Source organism: Garra rufa, chromosome 10 (genome assembly GCF_049309525.1).
Source record: "Garra rufa chromosome 10, GarRuf1.0, whole genome shotgun sequence".
Classification (NCBI taxonomy): domain Eukaryota; kingdom Metazoa; phylum Chordata; class Actinopteri; order Cypriniformes; family Cyprinidae; genus Garra; species Garra rufa.
The window spans coordinates 35,576,573-35,587,566 of NC_133370.1; positions in this window are offsets into that span (position 1 = coordinate 35,576,573).

Consider the following 10,994-nt stretch of genomic DNA (forward strand, 5'->3'; position numbering starts at 1 on the left):
ACAACTTCTATGTCCATGGCGAAACATCAAACTTTGTCACGCCGCCACGGACACGCCCTTTAACGAAAACTCAAGATCTTCGCAATTTAACATCTCTAAGGCCTCTAGATCAGACTGACCAAATATAATGTTGATATCATTAAATCTCTAGGAGGAGTTTGATACAAGTCATTTCCTGTTGCCAACAGGTGGCGCTGTGATTATAATAGAATATTGGCCTTCAGATGTGTTCAGGCCAGGACTCTTATCGAATATGTGAAGTTTGAGGCAAATCGGACATTTTATGGCTGAGTTATAACAAGTTTTATATCCATGGCGAGACCTCGAAATTTGTCAGGCCGCCACGGACACGCTCTTTACCGAAAACTCAAGATCTTCACAATTTAACATCACTAAGGCCTTTATATTAGACTGACCGATTTTGGTGTTGATCTGTATAAATCTCTAGGAGGAGTTGGTTGTAGAGTACAGCATGACACTTCCTGTTGCCAGCAGGTGGCGCTATGACTATAACTGAATATGGATATGTAGATGTCATCAGGTCAGGAGTGTTATCACACATGTGAAGTTTGGGACAGATCGGACATTTTATGCCTAAGTTATAGCAACTTCCTTTTTCATGGCGAAACATCGAAATTTGCGAGGCCGCCACGGACACGCCCTTCGATGAAAACTCTAGATCTTCACAATTTAACGTCACAAAGGGCTTTAGATTAGACTCACCAAATTTGCTGTTGATCGGAGTAAATCTCTAGGAGGAGTTCGTTCAAGTACCACGCCTGAAAATGGCAAAAATGACACAAATTTTGCTAAGAAAATTAATAATAACCGACTTCCTGTTGGGTTTCGGATTTTGTCCCAGGAGGCTTTTTTGTAGGTATTGGTGAGCTACATGTGTGTACCGATTTTCATGCATGTACGTGAATCATAGCTGAAAGCGCACACCGCGGAACGTGTAAAGGTGGCGCTATCGAGCCGTTTTGCCACACCCATCTCTGAAACCCATATCAGACATCCATTTTCGCCAGGTTTGATGTGTGTGCAAAGTTTCATGAGTTTTCGGGTATGTTTAGGCCCTCAAAAATGCGATTCATTCCGGAGAAGAAGAATAATAATAATAATAATAAACGAAGCAGATCCAATAGGGTCCTCACACCATCGGTGCTCGGGCCCTAATTAAAGCTGCAAGCAGCGATGAACGGGCCCTCGCACACGGGCTCACCGCCGACCGGTGGCTTTAGGAACACAGCAAACGGTGGGCAGTATGCTTTTAATACAGTAAATGTAGGAAAAATAGATCAAAGTCACTTAAATGTGCCAAACTTCCTGCTGCCAGCTGGTGGCGCTATGCCTATAACTGATTATTGACATGTAGATGTGTTCAGGCCAGCACTTTGATCAAACATATGAAGTTTGGTGCAGATTGACCTTGGTATGTGTGAGTTAGTGCAAGATATGATATATCCTGCTGCCAATAGGTGGCGCTATAATAATATCTGTATATTGGCCTTTAGATGTCTTCAGGCCAGGACTTTTACCAAACATGTGAAGTTTGAGGCAGATCGGACATTTTATGGCTGAGTTATAACAACTTTTATGTCCATGGCGAAACATCAAACTTTGTCAGGCCGCCATGGACACGCTCTTTAACGAAAACTCAAGATCTTCACAATTTAACATCTCTAAGGCCTCGAGATCAGACTGACCAAATATAATGTTGATATCATTAAATCTCTAGGAGGAGTTTGGTACAAGTCATTTCCTATTGCCAACAGGTGGCGCTGTGATTATAATAGAATATAGGCCTTCAGATTGGTTCAGGCCAGGACTCTTATCGAACATGTGAAGTTTGAGGCAAATTGGACATTTTATGGCTGAGTTATAACAAGTTTTATATCCATGGCGAGACCACGAAATTTGCCAGGCCGCCACGGACACACCCTTCAACGAAAACTCAAGATCTTCGCAATTTAACATCGCTAAAGCCTTTTTATTAGACTGACCGATTTTGGTGTTGATCTGATTAAATCTTTTGGAGGAGTTTGTTGCAGAGTACAGCATGACACTTCCTGGTGCCAGCAGGTGGCGCTATGAGTAAAACTGAATATGGGCATGTAGATGTCATCAGGTCAGGAGTGTTATCACACATGTGAAGTTTGGGGCAGATCGGGCATTTTATGCCTGAGTTATAGCAACTTCCTTTTTCATGGCGAAGCATCGAAATTTGCCAGGCCGCCACGGACACGCCCTCCGATGAAAACTCTAGATCTTCGCAATTTAACGTCACAAAGGGCTTTAGATTAGACTCACCAAATTTGCCGTTGATCCGAATAAATCTCTAGGAGGAGTTCGTTCAAGTATGACGCCTGAAAATAGCAAAAATTACACAAATTTTGCTAAGAAAATTAAAAATAACCGACTTCCTGTTGGGTGTCAAATTTTGCTCCAAGAGGCTTTTTTGTAGGTATTGGTGAGCTACATGTGTGTACCGATTTTCGTGCATGTACGTAAATCACAACTGAAAGCGCACACCACGGAACGTGTAAAGGTGGCGCTATCGAGCCATTTTGCCAGACCCACTTCTGCAACCCATATCAGACGTAAATTTTCGCCAGGTCTGATGTGTGTGCGAAGTTTCATGAGTTTTCGGGTATGTCTAAGCCCTCAAAAATGCGATTCATTTTGGAGAATAATAATAATAATAATTAAAGCTGCAAGCAGCGATGAACGGGCCCTCGCACACGGGCTCACCGCCGACCCGTGGCTTTAGGAACACAGCAAATGGTGGGTAGTATGCTTTTAATACAGTAAAAATAGGAGAAATATGTCAAAGTCTCTTAAATGTGCCAAATTTACTGCTGCCAGCTGGTGGCGCTATGCCTATAACTGATTATTGGCATGTAGATGTGTTCAGGCCAGTACTATTATCAAACATATGAAGTTTGGTGCAGATTGACCTTGGTATGTTTGAGTTAGTGAAAGATATGATATATCCTGCTGCCAACAGGTGGCGCTATGATAATATCTGAATATTGACCTTTAGGTGTCTTTAGGCCAGGACTCTTACCAAACCTGTGAAGTTTGAGGCAGATCGGACATTTTATGGCTGAGTTATAACAACTTTTATGTCCATGGCGAAACATCAAACTTTGGCAGGCCGCCATGGACACGCCCTTTAACGAAAACTCAAGATCTTCACAATTTAACATCTCTAAGGCCTCGAGATCAGACTGACCAAATATAATGTTGATATCATTAAATCTCTAGGAGGAGTTTGGTACAAGTCATTTCCTGTTGCCAACAGGTGGCGCTGTGATTATAATAGAATATAGGCCTTCAGATTGGTTCAGGCCAGGACTCTTATCGAACATGTGAAGTTTGAGGCAAATCGGACATTTTATGGCTGAGTTATAACAAGATTTATATCCATGGCGAGACCACGAAATTTGCCAGGCCGCCACGGACACGCCCTTCAACGAAAACTCAAGATCTTCGCAATTTCACATCGCTAAAGCCTTTTTATTAGACTGACCGATTTTGGTGTTGATCTGATTAAATCTCCAGGAGGAATTTGTTGCAGAGTACAGCATGACACTTCCTGGTGCCTGCAGGTGGCGCTATGAGTAAAACTGAATATGGGCATGTAGATGTCTTCAGGTCAGGAGTGTTATCACACATGTGAAGTTTGGGGCAGATCGGGCATTTTATGCCTGAGTTATAGCAACTTCCTTTTTCATGGCGAAACATCGAAATTTGCGAGGCCGCCACGGACACGCCCTCTGATGAAAACTCTAGATCTTCGCAATTTAACGTCACAAAGGGCTTTAGATTAGACTCACCAAATTTGGTGTTGATCCGAATAAATCTCTAGGAGGAGTTCGTTCAAGTATGACGCCTGAAAATGGCAAAAATGACACAAATTTTGCTAAGAAAATTAATAATAACCGACTTCCTGTTGGGTTTCGGATTTTGTCCCAGGAGGCTTTTTTGTAGGTATTGGTGAGTTACATGTGTGTACCGATTTGCGTGCATGTACGTGAATCACAGCTGAATGCGCACACCGCGGAACGTGTAAAGGTGGCGCTATTGAGCCATTTTGCCACACCCACTTCTGCAACCCATATCAGACGTCCATTTTCGCCAGGTTTGATGTGTGTGCAAAGTTTCATGAGTTTTCGGGTATGTTTAGGCCCTCAAAAATCCGATTCATTCCGGAGAAGAAGAATAATAATAATAAGAAACGGAGCAGATCCAATAGGGTCCTCACACCATCGGTGCTCGGGCCCTAATTAAAGCTGCAAGCAGCGATGAACGGGCCCTCGCACCCGGGCTCACCGCCGACCGGTGGCTTTAGGAAAACAGCAAACAGTGGGCAGTATGCTTTTAATACTTTAAATGTCGGAAAAATAGATCAAAGTCACTTAAATGTGCCAAACTTCCTGCTGCCAGCTGGTGGCGCTATGCCTATAACTGATTATTGGCATGTAGATGTGTTCAGGCCAGCACTTTCATCAAACATATGAAGTTTGGTGCAGATGGACCTTGGAATGTTTGAGTTAGTGCAAGATATGATATATCCTACTGCCAATAGGTGGCGCTATGATAATATCTGAATATTTGCCTTTAGATGTCTTCAATCCAGGACTTTTACCAAACATGTGAAGTTTGAGGCAGATCGGACATTTTATGGCTGAGTTATAACAACTTCTATGTCCATGGCGAAACATCAAACTTTGTCAGGCCACCAAGGACACGCCCTTTGACGAAAACTCAAGATCTTCACAATTTAACATCTCTAAGGCCTCTAGATCAGACTGTCCAAATATAATGTTGATATCATTAAATCTCTAGGAGGAGTTTGGTACAAGTCATTTCCTGATGCCAACAGGTGGCGCTGTGATTTTAATAGAATATTTGCCTTCAGATTGGTTCAGGCCAGGACTCTTATCAAACATGGGAAGTTTGAAGCAAATCGGACATTTTATGGCTGAGTTATAACAAGTTTTATATCCATGGCGAGACCTCGAAATTTGTCAGGCCGCCACGGACACGCCCTTCAACGAAAACTCAAGATCTTCACAATTTAACATCACTAAAGCCTTTTTATTAGACTGACCAATTTTGGTGTTGATCTGATTAAATCTCTTGGAGGAGTTTGTTGCAGAGTACAGCATGACACTTCCTGTTGCCAGCAGGTGGCGCTATGAGTAAAACTGAATATGGGCATGTAGATGTCATCAGGTCAGGAGTGTTATCACACATGAGAAGTTTGGGACAGATCGGACATTGTATGCCTGAGTTATAGCAACTTTTTTTTTCATGGCGAAACATCGAAATTTGCGAGGCCGCCACAGACACGCCCTCTGATGAAAACTCTAGATCTTCACAATTTAACGTCACAAAGGGCTTTAGAATAGACTCTGCAAATTTGGCGTTGATCCGAATAAATCTCTAGGAGGAGTTCGTTCAAGTACGACGCCTGAAAATGGCAAAAATGACACAAATTTTGTTGAGAATATTAATATTAACCGACTTCCTGTTGGGTTCTGGATTTTGCTCCAAGAGGCTTTTTTGTAGGTTTTGGTGTGTTACATGTGTGTACCGATTTCCGTGCATGTACGTGAATCACAGCTGAAAGCGCACACCGCTGAACATCTAAAGGTGGCGCTGTCGAGCCATTTTGCCACACCCACTTCTGAAACCCTAATCAGACGTAAATTTTCGCCAGGTTTGATGTGTGTGCAAAGTTTTGTGAGTTTTCGGGAATGTTTAGGTCCTCTAAAATGCGATTCATTTTGGAGAAGAATAATAATAATAATAATAATAATAATAAACGGAGCAGATCCAATAGGGTCCTCACACCATCGGTGCTCGGGCCCTAATAATAAACGAAGCAGATCCAATAGGGTCCTCACACCATCGGTGCTCGGGCCCTAATTAAAGCTGCAAGCAGCGATGAACGGGCCCTCGCACACGGGCTCACCGCCGACCGGTGGCTTTAGGAACACAGCAAATGGTGGGTAGTATGCTTTTAATACAGTAAAAATATGAGAAATATGTCAAAGTCACTTAAATGTGCCAAATTTCCTGCTGCCAGCTGGTGGCGCTATGCCTATAACTGATTATTGGCATGTAGATGTGTTCAGGCCACCACTTTCATCAAACATATGAAGTTTGGTGCAGATTGACCTTGGTATGTTTGAGTTAGTGAAATATATGATATATCCTGCTGCCAACAGGTGGCGCTATGATAATATCTGAATATTGGCCTTTAGGTGTCTTCAGGCCAGGACTCTTACCAAACCTGTGAAGTTTGAGGCAGATCGGACATTTTATGGCTGAGTTATAACAACTTCTATGTCCATGGCGAAACATCAAACTTTGTCACGCCGCCACGGACACGCCCTTTAACGAAAACTCAAGATCTTCGCAATTTAACATCTCTAAGGCCTCTAGATCAGACTGACCAAATATAATGTTGATATCATTAAATCTCTAGGAGGAGTTTGATACAAGTCATTTCCTGTTGCCAACAGGTGGCGCTGTGATTATAATAGAATATTGGCCTTCAGATGTGTTCAGGCCAGGACTCTTATCGAATATGTGAAGTTTGAGGCAAATCGGACATTTTATGGCTGAGTTATAACAAGTTTTATATCCATGGCGAGACCTCGAAATTTGTCAGGCCGCCACGGACACGCCCTTTACCGAAAACTCAAGATCTTCACAATTTAACATCACTAAGGCCTTTATATTAGACTGACCGATTTTGGTGTTGATCTGTATAAATCTCTAGGAGGAGTTGGTTGTAGAGTACAGCATGACACTTCCTGTTGCCAGCAGGTGGCGCTATGACTATAACTGAATATGGATATGTAGATGTCATCAGGTCAGGAGTGTTATCACACATGTGAAGTTTGGGACAGATCGGACATTTTATGCCTAAGTTACAGCAACTTCCTTTTTCATGGCGAAACATCGAAAATTGCGAGGCCGCCACGGACACGCCCTCCGATGAAAACTCTAGATCTTCACAATTTAACGTCACAAAGGGCTTTAGATTAGACTCACCAAATTTGCTGTTGATCGGAGTAAATCTCTAGGAGGAGTTCGTTCAAGTACGACGCCTGAAAATGGCAAAAATGACACAAATTTTGCTAAGAAAATTAATAATAACCGACTTCCTGTTGGGTTTCGGATTTTGTCCCAGGAGGCTTTTTTGTAGGTATTGGTGAGTTACATGTGTGTACCGATTTTCATTCATGTACGTAAATCATAGCTGAAAGCGCACACCGCGAAACGTGTAAAGGTGGCGCTATCGAGCCGTTTTGCCACACCCATCTCTGAAACCCATATCAGACATCCATTTTCGCCAGGTTTGATGTGTGTGCAAAGTTTCATGAGTTTTCGGGTATGTTTAGGCCCTCAAAAATGCGATTCATTCCGGAGAAGAAGAATAATAATAATAATTAAAGCTGCAAGCAGCGATGGTAGGGCCCTCGCACTCGGGCTCACCGCCGATCGGTGGCGAATGGTGGGCACTATGCTATTAACACAGTAAATGTAGGAGGAATATGTCAAAGTCATTGATATGTGCCAATCTTCCTGCTGCCAGCTGGTGGCGCTATGCCTATAAATGAATATTGGCATGCAGATGTGTTCAGGCCAGTGCTTTTATCAAACATATGAAGTTTGGTGAAGCTTGAACATGGCATGCTTGAGTGTAAGTCATGACATATCCTGCTGCCAACAGGTGGCGCTATTACAAAATATTGGCTTTTAGATGTCTTCAGGCCAGGACTATTGGCAATCATGTCAAGTTTGGTGCAAATTGTACATTGCATTCTTAAGTTAGTGTAAAACAAGTAATTTGCTGTTGCCAGCTGGTGGCGCTATGACTATAACTAAATATTGGCATGTAAATGTATTCAGGCCAAGACTCTTATCAAACATATTAAGTTTGGGGCTGATTGGACATTGCATGCCTGAGTTACAGTAACTTCCTATTTCATTGCATTAAGAGTATGCTTTAGCACTTAGCTAAATGTTGCTTACATGTTTCTAGCATGTTGCTACCCTATTTAACACTTGTTGATATTTTTAAAATGTTGCTGGGCATCCACAACAGTATTAAACATGTGACTTCCTGTTGCCAGCAGGTGGCACTATGACTATAACTGAATATGGGCATGGGCTTGTGTTCAGACCAGGACTCTTATCAAACATATTAAGCTTGGGTCAGATTGGACTTTGTATGCATGAGTTACAACTTATTTTTCTTTGTATTAATATCATGCTTTAGCTCTCAGCTAAGTGTTGCTAGCATGTTTTAACATGATTCTAGCATGATGCTAGCCTATTTAAAACTTGCTGACGCTTTTTATTATGTTGCTAGGAGTCCGTAACACCATTAAACGTCACTTCCTGTTGTCAGCAGGTGGCGCTGTGACTATAACTGAATATGGGCATGTATATATCTTCAGGCCAGGACTCTTATCAAACGTGAAGTTTGGGGCTGATTGGACATTGCATGTCTGAGTTACAGTAACTTCCTGTTTTATGTCTTTAACAACATGCTTTAGCACTAAGTAAGTGTTGGTAGCATGTTTGAGTACGTTTTAAACTAGTTTAGCACTCAATGGCTTTTTTAGTGTGTTGCTAATAGTGTGTCACAGTGTTAAACATGTCACTTCCTGTTGACAGTAGGTGGCGCTATAACTATAACTGAATATTGGCATGTAGATATCTTCAGGCCAGGACTGTTATCAAACATGTGAAGTTTGGGGCTGATTGGACATTGCATGCCTGAGTTACAGTAACTTCCTGTTTCATTGCATTAAGAGTATGCTTTAGCACTTAGCTAAATGTTGCTAACATGTTATAGCATGTTTCTAGCATGTTGCTACCCTGTTTAACAGTTGTTTAATTTTTTTTAAATGTTGCTAGGCATCCACAACAGTATAAAACATGTGGCTTCCTGTTACCAGCTGGTGGCGCTATGACTATAACTGAATACGGGCATGGGCGTGTGTTTAGGCCAGGATTCTTATCAAACATGTTAAGTTTGGGGCTGATTGGACATTGTATGCCTGAGTTAGAGTAACTTCCTGTTTCATTGTATTATTAGCATGCTTTAGCATATTAGCTAAGTGTTGCTAGCATGCTTTATTATTTTTGTAGCATGTTGAATATTAAGTTTGGGTCAGATTCAACATTATATACATGAGTTACAGCAATTTCCTTTTGTATTTGTATTAATAGCATGCTTTAGCTCTTAGCTAAGTGTTGCTAGCATGTTTTAACATGTTTGTAGCATGTTGCTAGCCTATTTAAGACTTGTTAACGCTTTTCAATATATTTCTAGGAGTCCGTAACAGTGTTAAACATGTCATTTCCTGTTGTCAGCAGGTGGCGCTATGACTATAACTGAATATGGGCACTGACGTGTGTTCAGGACCGGACTGTCATCAAACATGTGAAGTTTGAGGCAGATCGGACATCGTATGCCTGAGTTATAGCAACTTCCTTTTTCATGGCGAAACATCAAAGTTTGTCCGGCCGCCACGGACACGCCCTTCGACGAAAACTCTAAAGCTTCGCAATTTAACATCGCAAAGGCCTTATGATGACACTCAGCAAATTTGAAGATGATCGGATAAAAACTGTAGGAGGAGTTCGTTAAAGTATGAGGCCTGAAAATGGCAAAAACTGCACAAAAATCGTACAGGAAATTCAATATAACGGACTTCCTGTTGGGTTTCGGATGTTGCACCAGGAGACTTTTTTGTAGGTATTGGTGTGTTACATATGTGTACCGAGTTTCGTACAAGTACGTGAAACGTAGCTCGAGGGGCACTCCGTTGAAATTTTATAGGTGGCGCTATCGAGCCATTTTGCCACACCCACTTTTGAAAACCATATCAGATGTAAATTTTCGCCAGGTCTGATGCGTGTGCAAAGTTTCGTGAGTTTTCGGGCATGTTTAGGCCCTCAAAATGACTTTTCATTTTGGAGAAGAAGAAGAAGAAGAAGAATTAAAGCTGCGAGCAGCGATGAACGGGCCCTCGCACCCGGGCTCACCGCCGACCGGTGGCTTCAGGAAAACAGCAAACGGTGGGCAGTATGCTTTTAATACAGTAAATGTAGGAGAAATATGTCAAAGTCACTTAAATGTGCCAAACTTGCCGCTGCCAGCTGGTGGCGCTATGCCTATAACTGATTATTGGCATGTAGATGTGTTCAGGCCAGCACTATTATCAAACATATGAAGTTTGGTGCAGATTGACCTTGGTATGTTTGAGTTAGTGAAATATATGAGATATCCTGCTGCCAACAGGTGGCGCTATGATAATATCTGAATATTGGTCTTTAGGTGTCTTCAGGCCAGGACTCTTACCAAACCTGTGAATTTTGTGGCAGATCAGACATTTTCAGGCTAAGTTATAACCACTTCTATGTCTATGCAGAAACATCAAACTTTGTCAGGCCACCACGGACATGCCCTTTAATGAAAACTTAAGATCTTCACAATTTAACATCTCTAAGGCTTCAAGATCAGACTGACCAAATATAATGTTGATTTAACTAAATGCAATCAATGCAAGGACTTCAGATAAATGCCAACTGTGAACCAGTATGCTACAAATTCCCTATTTTCTGATGAAGATGATAAGAACATGATTCATGATGATAACAAAATGTTATTATTGCTTGCTTTACGTCCACCACTTCTGCTTAAATGTCATCGTTACCTATCTGTACAATTTTTGTGTGGATATTGCTTTGCTGGTGACTCCTCCTGTTATAAGACATCACTCTTAAGCGCTACATAACTAAGAATCAATAAGGAAGACGGTGCCCAGTTGGCACATGCATTCACAGTAACCCTCTGCTAGTTTGGATTTAAAGTTTACAGAATTGAAAGGGTTAGACTTTAAAATCAACACACAGACACATACACACAAAATATAAAATGTTGCCATCCAGTTTCATTT